Below are 8,898 nucleotides of genomic sequence, written 5' to 3'. Positions count from 1 at the left end.
TAGGGTTTCAAACTAGGGTTTTACATTAGGGTTAGGGTTTCAAACTAGGGTTTCAATTTAGGGTTAGGGTTTCAAACTAGGGTTTTACATTTGGGTTAGGGTTACAAAACAGTCATTTTACATTAGGGTTAGGGTTACAAACTAGGGTTTTACATTAGGGTTAGGGTTACAAACTAGGGTTTTACATTAGGGTTAGGGTTTCAAAATAGGGTTTTATATTAGGGTTAGGGTTTCAAACTAGGGTTTCAATTTAGGGTAAGGGTTTCAAAGTAGGGTTTTACATTAGGGTTAGGGTTTCAAAATAGGGTTTTATATTAGGGTTAGGGTTTCAAACTAGGGTTTCAAATCAGGGTTAGGGTTTCAAACAAGGGTTTTTACATTAGGGTTAGGGTTTCAAACAAGGGTTTTACATTAGGGTTAGGGTTTCAATCTAGGGTTTTACATTAGGTTTAGGGTTTCAAACTAGGGTTTCAAATTAGGGTTTGGGTTTCAAATTGAGGTTTTACATTAGGATTAGGGTTACAAACTAGGGTTTTACATTAGGGTTAGGGTTACAAATTATGTTTGGGGTTTCAAACTAGGGTTTTACATTAGGGTTAGGGTTTCAAACTAGGGTTTTACATTGGGGTTAGTGCTTCAAACTAGGGTTTAACATTAGGGTTAGGGTTTCAAACTAGGGTTTTACATTATGGTTAGGGTTTCAAACAAGGGTTTACTATTAGGGTTAGGGTTTTTAAACTAGGGTTTCAAATTAGGGTTAGGGTTTCAAACTAGGTTTTTACATTAGGGTAAGGGTTTCAAACTAGGTTTTCAAATTAGGGTTAGGGTTTCAAACTAGGGTTTTATATTAGGGTTAGGGTTTCAAACTAGGGTTTCAAATTAGGGTTAGGGTTTGAAACTAGGGTTTTACATTAGGGTAAGGATTTCAAACAAGGGTTTTACATTAGGGTTAGGGTTTCAAAACAGGGGTTTAAAATTAAGGTTAGGGTTTCAAACTAGGGTTTTACATTAGGGTGAGGGTTTCAAACTCGGGTTTCAAATTAGGGTTTGGGTTTCAAACTAGGGTTTTACATTAGGGTTAGGGTTACAAACTAGGGTTTTACATTAGGGTTAGGGTTATAAACTAGGGTTTTACATTAGGGTTAGGGTTTCAAACTAGGGATTTACATTAGGGTTAGGGTTTCAAATTAGGGTTTCAATTTAGGGTAAGGGTTTCAAACTACGGTTCATCATTAGGGTTAGGGTTTCAAACTAGGGTTTTAAATTAGGGTTAGGGTTTCAAACTAGGGATTAACATTAGGGTTAGGGTTTCAAACTAGGGTTTCAATTTAGGGTAAGGGTTTCAAACTAGGGTTTTACATTAGGGTTAGGGTTTTAAAATAGGGTTTTATATTAGGGTTAGGGTTTCAAACTAGGGTTTCAAATCAGGGTTAGGGTTTCAAACAAGGGTTTTACATTAGGGTTAGGGTTTCAAACAAGGGTTTTACATTAGGGTAAGTGTTTCAAAACAGGGGTTAAAAATTAGGGTTAGGGTTTCACACTAGGGTTTTACATTAGGGTTAGGTTTTCAAACTAGGGTTTTACATTAGGTTTAGGGTTTCAAACAAGGGTTTTACATTAGGGTTAGGGTTTCAAAACAGTCATTTTACATTAGGGTTAGGTTTTCAAACTAGGGTTTTACATTAGGGTTAGGGTTTCAAACTAGGGTTTTGTTTTAGGGTTAGGGTTTCAAACAAGGGTTTTACATTAGGGTTAGGTTTTCAAACTAGGGTTTTACATTAGGGTTAGGGTTTCAAACTAGGGTTTTACATTAGGGTTAGGGTTTCAAACTATGGTTTTACATTAGGGTTAGGGTTACAAACTAGGGTTTTACATTAGGGTTAGGGTTTCAAACTAGGGTTTTACATTAGGGTTAGGGTTTTAAACTAGGGTTTCTAATTAGGGTTAGGGTTTCAAACTAGGGTTTTACATTAGGGTTAGGGTTTCAAACTAGGGTTTCAAATTAGGGTTAGGGTTTCATTCTCGGGTTTTGTTTTAGGGTTAGGGTTTCAAACTAGGGTTTTACATTAGGGTTAGGGTTACAAACTAGGGTTTTACATTAGGGTTAGGGTTACAAACTAGGGTTTTACATTAGGGTTAGGGTTTCAAACTAGGGATTTACATTAAGGTTAGGGTTTCAAACTAGGGTTTCAATTTAGGGTTAGGGTTTCAAACTAGGGTTCATCATTAGGGTTAGGGTTTCAAACTAGGGTTTTAAATTAGTGTTAGGGTTTCAAACTAGGGTTTAACATTAGGGTTAGGGTTTCAAACTAGGGTTTCAATTTAGGGTAAGGGTTTCAAAGTAGGGTTTTACATTAGGGTTAGGGTTTCAAAATAGGGTTTTATATTAGGGTTAGGGTTTCAAACTAGGGTTTCAAATCAGGGTTAGGGTTTCAAACAAGGGTTTTACATTAGGGTTAGGGTTTCAAACAAGGGTTTTACATTAGGGTTAGGGTTTCAATCTAGGGTTTTACATTAGGTTTAGGGTTTCAAACTAGGGTTTCAAATTAGGGTTTGGGTTTCAAATTGAGGTTTTACATTAGGATTAGGGTTACAAACTAGGGTTTTACATTAGGGTTAGGGTTACAAATTATGTTTGGGGTTTCAAACTAGGGTTTTACATTAGGGTTAGGGTTTCAAACTAGGGTTTTACATTGGGGTTAGTGCTTCAAACTAGGGTTTTACATTAGGGTAAGGGTTTCAAACTAGGTTTTCAAATTAGGGTTAGGGTTTCAAACTAGGGTTTTATATTAGGGTTAGGGTTTCAAACTAGGGTTTCAAATTAGGGTTAGGGTTTGAAACTAGGGTTTTACATTAGGGTAAGGATTTCAAACAAGGGTTTTACATTAGGGTTAGGGTTTCAAAACAGGGGTTTAAAATTAAGGTTAGGGTTTCAAACTAGGGTTTTACATTAGGGTGAGGGTTTCAAACTCGGGTTTCAAATTAGGGTTTGGGTTTCAAACTAGGGTTTTACATTAGGGTTAGGGTTACAAACTAGGGTTTTACATTAGGGTTAGGGTTATAAACTAGGGTTTTACATTAGGGTTAGGGTTTCAAACTAGGGATTTACATTAGGGTTAGGGTTTCAAATTAGGGTTTCAATTTAGGGTAAGGGTTTCAAACTACGGTTCATCATTAGGGTTAGGGTTTCAAACTAGGGTTTTAAATTAGGGTTAGGGTTTCAAACTAGGGATTAACATTAGGGTTAGGGTTTCAAACTAGGGTTTCAATTTAGGGTAAGGGTTTCAAACTAGGGTTTTACATTAGGGTTAGGGTTTCAAAATAGGGTTTTATATTAGGGTTAGGGTTTCAAACTAGGGTTTCAAATCAGGGTTAGGGTTTCAAACAAGGGTTTTACATTAGGGTTAGGGTTTCAAACAAGGGTTTTACATTAGGGTAAGTGTTTCAAAACAGGGGTTAAAAATTAGGGTTAGGGTTTCACACTAGGGTTTTACATTAGGGTTAGGTTTTCAAACTAGGGTTTTACATTAGGTTTAGGGTTTCAAACAAGGGTTTTACATTAGGGTTAGGGTTTCAAAACAGTCATTTTACATTAGGGTTAGGTTTTCAAACTAGGATTTTACATTAGGGTTAGGGTTTCAAACTAGGGTTTTGTTTTAGGGTTAGGGTTTCAAACAAGGGTTTTACATTAGGGTTAGGGTTTCAAACTAGGGTTTTACATTAGAGTTAGGGTTACAAACTAGGGTTTTACATTAGGGTTAGGGTTTCAAACTAGGGTTTTACATTAGGGTTAGGGTTTCAAACTATGGTTTTACATTAGGGTTAGGGTTACAAACTAGGGTTTTACATTAGGGTTAGGGTTTCAAACTAGGGTTTTACATTAGGGTTAGGGTTTCAAACTAGGGTTTCTAATTAGGGTTAGGGTTTCAAACTAGGGTTTTACATTAGGGTTAGGGTTTCAAACTAGGGTTTCAAATTAGGGTTAGGGTTTCAAACTAGGGTTTCAAATTAGGCTTAGGGTTTCATTCTCGGGTTTTGTTTTAGGGTTACGGTTTCAAACAAGGGTTTTACATTAGGGTTAGGGTTTCAAACTAGGGTTTTACATTAGGTTTAGGGTTTCAAACTAGGGTTTTACATTAGGGTTAGGGTTACAAACTAGGGTTTTACATTAGGGTTAGGGTTTCAAACTAGGGTTTTACATTAGGGTTAGGGTTTCAAACTAGGGTTTCAATTTATGGTTAGAGTTTCAAACTAGGGTTTATCATTAGGGTTAGGGTTTCAAACTAGGGTTTTACATTAGGGTTAGGGTTTCAAACTAGGGCTTATAATTAGGGTTAGGGTTTCAAACTAGTGTTTTACATTAGGGTTAATGCTTCAAACTAGGGTTTTACATTAGGGTTGGGTTTCAAACTAGGGCTTTACATTTGGGTTAGGGTTACAAACAAGGGTTTTACATTAGGGTTAGGGTCTCAAACTAGGGTTTTGCATTAGGGTTAGGGTTTCAAATTAGGGTTTATCATTAGGGTTAGGGTTTCAAACTAGGGTTTTACATTAGGGTTAGGGTTTCAAACTAGGGTTTTACATTAGGGTAAGAGTTTCAAACTAGGGTTATAATTTAGGGTTATTGCTTCAAACTAGGGTTTTACATTAGGGTTAGGGTTTCAAACTAGGGTTTTACATTAGGGTTAGGGTTTCAAACAAGGTTTTTACATTAGGGTTAGGGTTACAAACTAGGGTTTTACATTAGGGTTAGGGTTTCAAACTAGGGTTTTACATTAGGGTTAGGGTTTCAAACTAGGGTTTCAATTTAGGGTTAGGGTTTCAAACTAGGGTTTTACATTTGGGTTAGGGTTACAAAACAGTCATTTTACATTAGGGTTAGGGTTACAAACTAGGGTTTTACATTAGGGTTAGGGTTACAAACTAGGGTTTTACATTAGGGTTAGGGTTACAAACTAGGGTTTTACATTAGGGTTAGGGTTTCAAACTAGGGATTTACATTAGGGTTAGGGTTTCAAACTAGGGTTTCAATTTAGGGTTAGGGTTTCAAACTAGGGTTCATCATTAGGGTTAGGGTTTCAAACTAGGGTTTTAAATTAGTGTTAGGGTTTCAAACTAGGGTTTAACATTAGGGTTAGGGTTTCAAACTAGGGTTTCAATTTAGGGTAAGGGTTTCAAAGTAGGGTTTTACATTAGGGTTAGGGTTTCAAAATAGGGTTTTATATTAGGGTTAGGGTTTCAAACTAGGGTTTCAAATCAGGGTTAGGGTTTCAAACAAGGGTTTTTACATTAGGGTTAGGGTTTCAAACAAGGGTTTTACATTAGGGTTAGGGTTTCAATCTAGGGTTTTACATTAGGTTTAGGGTTTCAAACTAGGGTTTCAAATTAGGGTTTGGGTTTCAAATTGAGGTTTTACATTAGGATTAGGGTTACAAACTAGGGTTTTACATTAGGGTTAGGGTTACAAATTATGTTTGGGGTTTCAAACTAGGGTTTTACATTAGGGTTAGGGTTTCAAACTAGGGTTTTACATTGGGGTTAGTGCTTCAAACTAGGGTTTAACATTAGGGTTAGGGTTTCAAACTAGGGTTTTACATTATGGTTAGGGTTTCAAACAAGGGTTTACTATTAGGGTTAGGGTTTTTAAACTAGGGTTTCAAATTAGGGTTAGGGTTTCAAACTAGGTTTTTACATTAGGGTAAGGGTTTCAAACTAGGTTTTCAAATTAGGGTTAGGGTTTCAAACTAGGGTTTTATATTAGGGTTAGGGTTTCAAACTAGGGTTTCAAATTAGGGTTAGGGTTTGAAACTAGGGTTTTACATTAGGGTAAGGATTTCAAACAAGGGTTTTACATTAGGGTTAGGGTTTCAAAACAGGGGTTTAAAATTAAGGTTAGGGTTTCAAACTAGGGTTTTACATTAGGGTGAGGGTTTCAAACTCGGGTTTCAAATTAGGGTTTGGGTTTCAAACTAGGGTTTTACATTAGGGTTAGGGTTACAAACTAGGGTTTTACATTAGGGTTAGGGTTATAAACTAGGGTTTTACATTAGGGTTAGGGTTTCAAACTAGGGATTTACATTAGGGTTAGGGTTTCAAATTAGGGTTTCAATTTAGGGTAAGGGTTTCAAACTACTGTTCATCATTAGGGTTAGGGTTTCAAACTAGGGTTTTAAATTAGGGTTAGGGTTTCAAACTAGGGATTAACATTAGGGTTAGGGTTTCAAACTAGGGTTTCAATTTAGGGTAAGGGTTTCAAACTAGGGTTTTACATTAGGGTTAGGGTTTCAAAATAGGGTTTTATATTAGGGTTAGGGTTTCAAACTAGGGTTTCAAATCAGGGTTAGGGTTTCAAACAAGGGTTTTACATTAGGGTTAGGGTTTCAAACAAGGGTTTTACATTAGGGTAAGTGTTTCAAAACAGGGGTTAAAAATTAGGGTTAGGGTTTCACACTAGGGTTTTACATTAGGGTTAGGTTTTCAAACTAGGGTTTTACATTAGGTTTAGGGTTTCAAACAAGGGTTTTACATTAGGGTTAGGGTTTTAAAACAGTCATTTTACATTAGGGTTAGGTTTTCAAACTAGGGTTTTACATTAGGGTTAGGGTTTCAAACTAGGGTTTTGTTTTAGGGTTAGGGTTTCAAACAAGGGTTTTACATTAGGGTTAGGTTTTCAAACTAGGGTTTTACATTAGGGTTAGGGTTTCAAACTAGGGTTTTACATTAGGGTTAGGGTTTCAAACTATGGTTTTACATTAGGGTTAGGGTTACAAACTAGGGTTTTACATTAGGGTTAGGGTTTCAAACTAGGGTTTTACATTAGGGTTAGGGTTTTAAACTAGGGTTTCTAATTAGGGTTAGGGTTTCAAACTAGGGTTTTACATTAGGGTTAGGGTTTCAAACTAGGGTTTCAAATTAGGGTTAGGGTTTCAAACTAGGGTTTCAAATTAGGCTTAGGGTTTCATTCTCGGGTTTTGTTTTAGGGTTAGGGTTTCAAACAAGGGTTTTACATTAGGGTTAGGGTTTCAAACTAGGGTTTTACATTAGGGTTAGGGTTTCAAACTAGGGTTTTACATTAGGGTTAGGGTTTCAAACTAGGGTTTCAATTTAGGGTTAGGGTTTCAAACTAGGGTTTTACATTTGGGTTAGGGTTACAAAACAGTCATTTTACATTAGGGTTTGGGTTACAAACTAGGGTTTTACATTAGGTTTAGGGTTTCAAACTAGGGTTTTACATTAGGGTTAGGGTTTAAAAACAGGGGTTAAAAATTAGGGTTAGGGTTTCACACTAGGGTTTTACATTAGGGTTAGGTTTTCAAACTAGGGTTTTACATTAGGGTTAGGGTTTCAAACAAGGGTTTTACATTAGGGTTAGGGTTTCAAAACAGTCATTTTACATTAGGGTTAGGGTTACAAACTAGGGTTTTACATTAGGGTTAGGGTTTCAAACTAGGGTTTTACATTAGGGTTAGGGTTTCAAACTAGGGTTTCAAATTAGGGTTAGGGTTTCAAACTAGGGTTTCAAATTAGGCTTAGGGTTTCAATCTCGGGATTTGTTTTAGGGTTAGGGTTTCAAACAAGGGTTTTACATTAGGGTTAGGGTTTCAAACTAGGGTTTTAAATTAGGTTTAGGGTTTCAAACTAGGGTTTTACATTAGGGTTAGGGTTACAAACTAGGGTTTTACATTAGGGTTAGGGTTTCAAACTAGGGTTTTACATTAGGATTAGGGTTTCAAACTAGGGTTTCAATTTATGGTTAGGGTTTCAAACTAGGGTTTATCATTAGGGTTAGGGTTTCAAACTAGGGTTTTACATTAGGGTTAGGGTTTCAAACTAGGGCTTATAATTAGGGTTAGGGTTTCAAACTAGTGTTTTACATTAGGGTTAATGCTTCAAACTAGGGTTTTACATTAGGGTTGGGTTTCAAACTAGGGCTTTACATTTGGGTTAGGGTTACAAACAAGGGTTTTACATTAGGGTTAGGGTTTCAAACTGGTGTTTTGCATTAGGGTTAGGGTTTCAAATTAGGGTTTATCATTAGGGTTAGGGTTTCAAACTAGGGTTTTACATTAGGGTTAGTGTTTCAAACTAGGGTTTAACATTAGGGTTAGTGTTACAAACTAGGGTTTTACATTACGGTTAGGGTTTCAAACTAGGGTTTTACATTAGGGTAAGAGTTTCAAACTAGGGTTATAATTTAGGGTTATTGCTTCAAACTAGGGTTTTACATTAGGGTTAGGGTTTCAAACTAGGGTTTTACATTAGGGTTAGGGTTTCAAACAAGGGTTTTACATTAGGGTTAGGGTTACAAACTAGGGTTTTACATTAGGGTTAGGGTTTCAAACTAGGGTTTTACATTAGGGTTAGGGTTACAAACTAGGGTTTTACATTAGGGTTAGGGTTTCAAACTAGGGTTTTACATTAGGGTTAGGGTTTCAAACTAGGGTTTCAATTTAGGGTTAGGGTTTCAAACTAGGGTTTAACATTTGGGTTAGGGTTTCAAACTAGGGTTTTATATTAGGGTTAATGCTTCAAACTAGGGTTTTACATTAGGGTTAGGGTTTCAAACTAGGGTTTTACATTAGGGTTAGGGTTTCAAACAAGGGTTTTACATTAGGGTTAGGGTTTCAAACAAGGGTTTTACATTAGGGTTAGGGTTTCAATCTAGGGTTTTACATTAGGTTTAGGGTTTCAAACTAGGGTTTCAAATTAGGGTTTGGGTTTCAAATTGAGGTTTTACATTAGGATTAGGGTTACAAACTAGGGTTTTACATTAGGGTTAGGGTTACAAATTATGTTTGGGGTTTCAAACTAGGGTTTTACATTAGGGTTAGGGTTTCAAACTAGGGTTTTACATTGGGGTTAGTGCTTCAAACTTGGGTTTAACATTTGGGTTAGGGT

The sequence above is a fragment of the Vanacampus margaritifer genome, unplaced genomic scaffold, assembly GCF_051991255.1.
Source record: "Vanacampus margaritifer isolate UIUO_Vmar unplaced genomic scaffold, RoL_Vmar_1.0 HiC_scaffold_21, whole genome shotgun sequence".
NCBI classification, from domain to species: Eukaryota; Metazoa; Chordata; class Actinopteri; order Syngnathiformes; family Syngnathidae; genus Vanacampus; species Vanacampus margaritifer.
Note: the sequence above shows the minus strand (reverse complement) of the source record.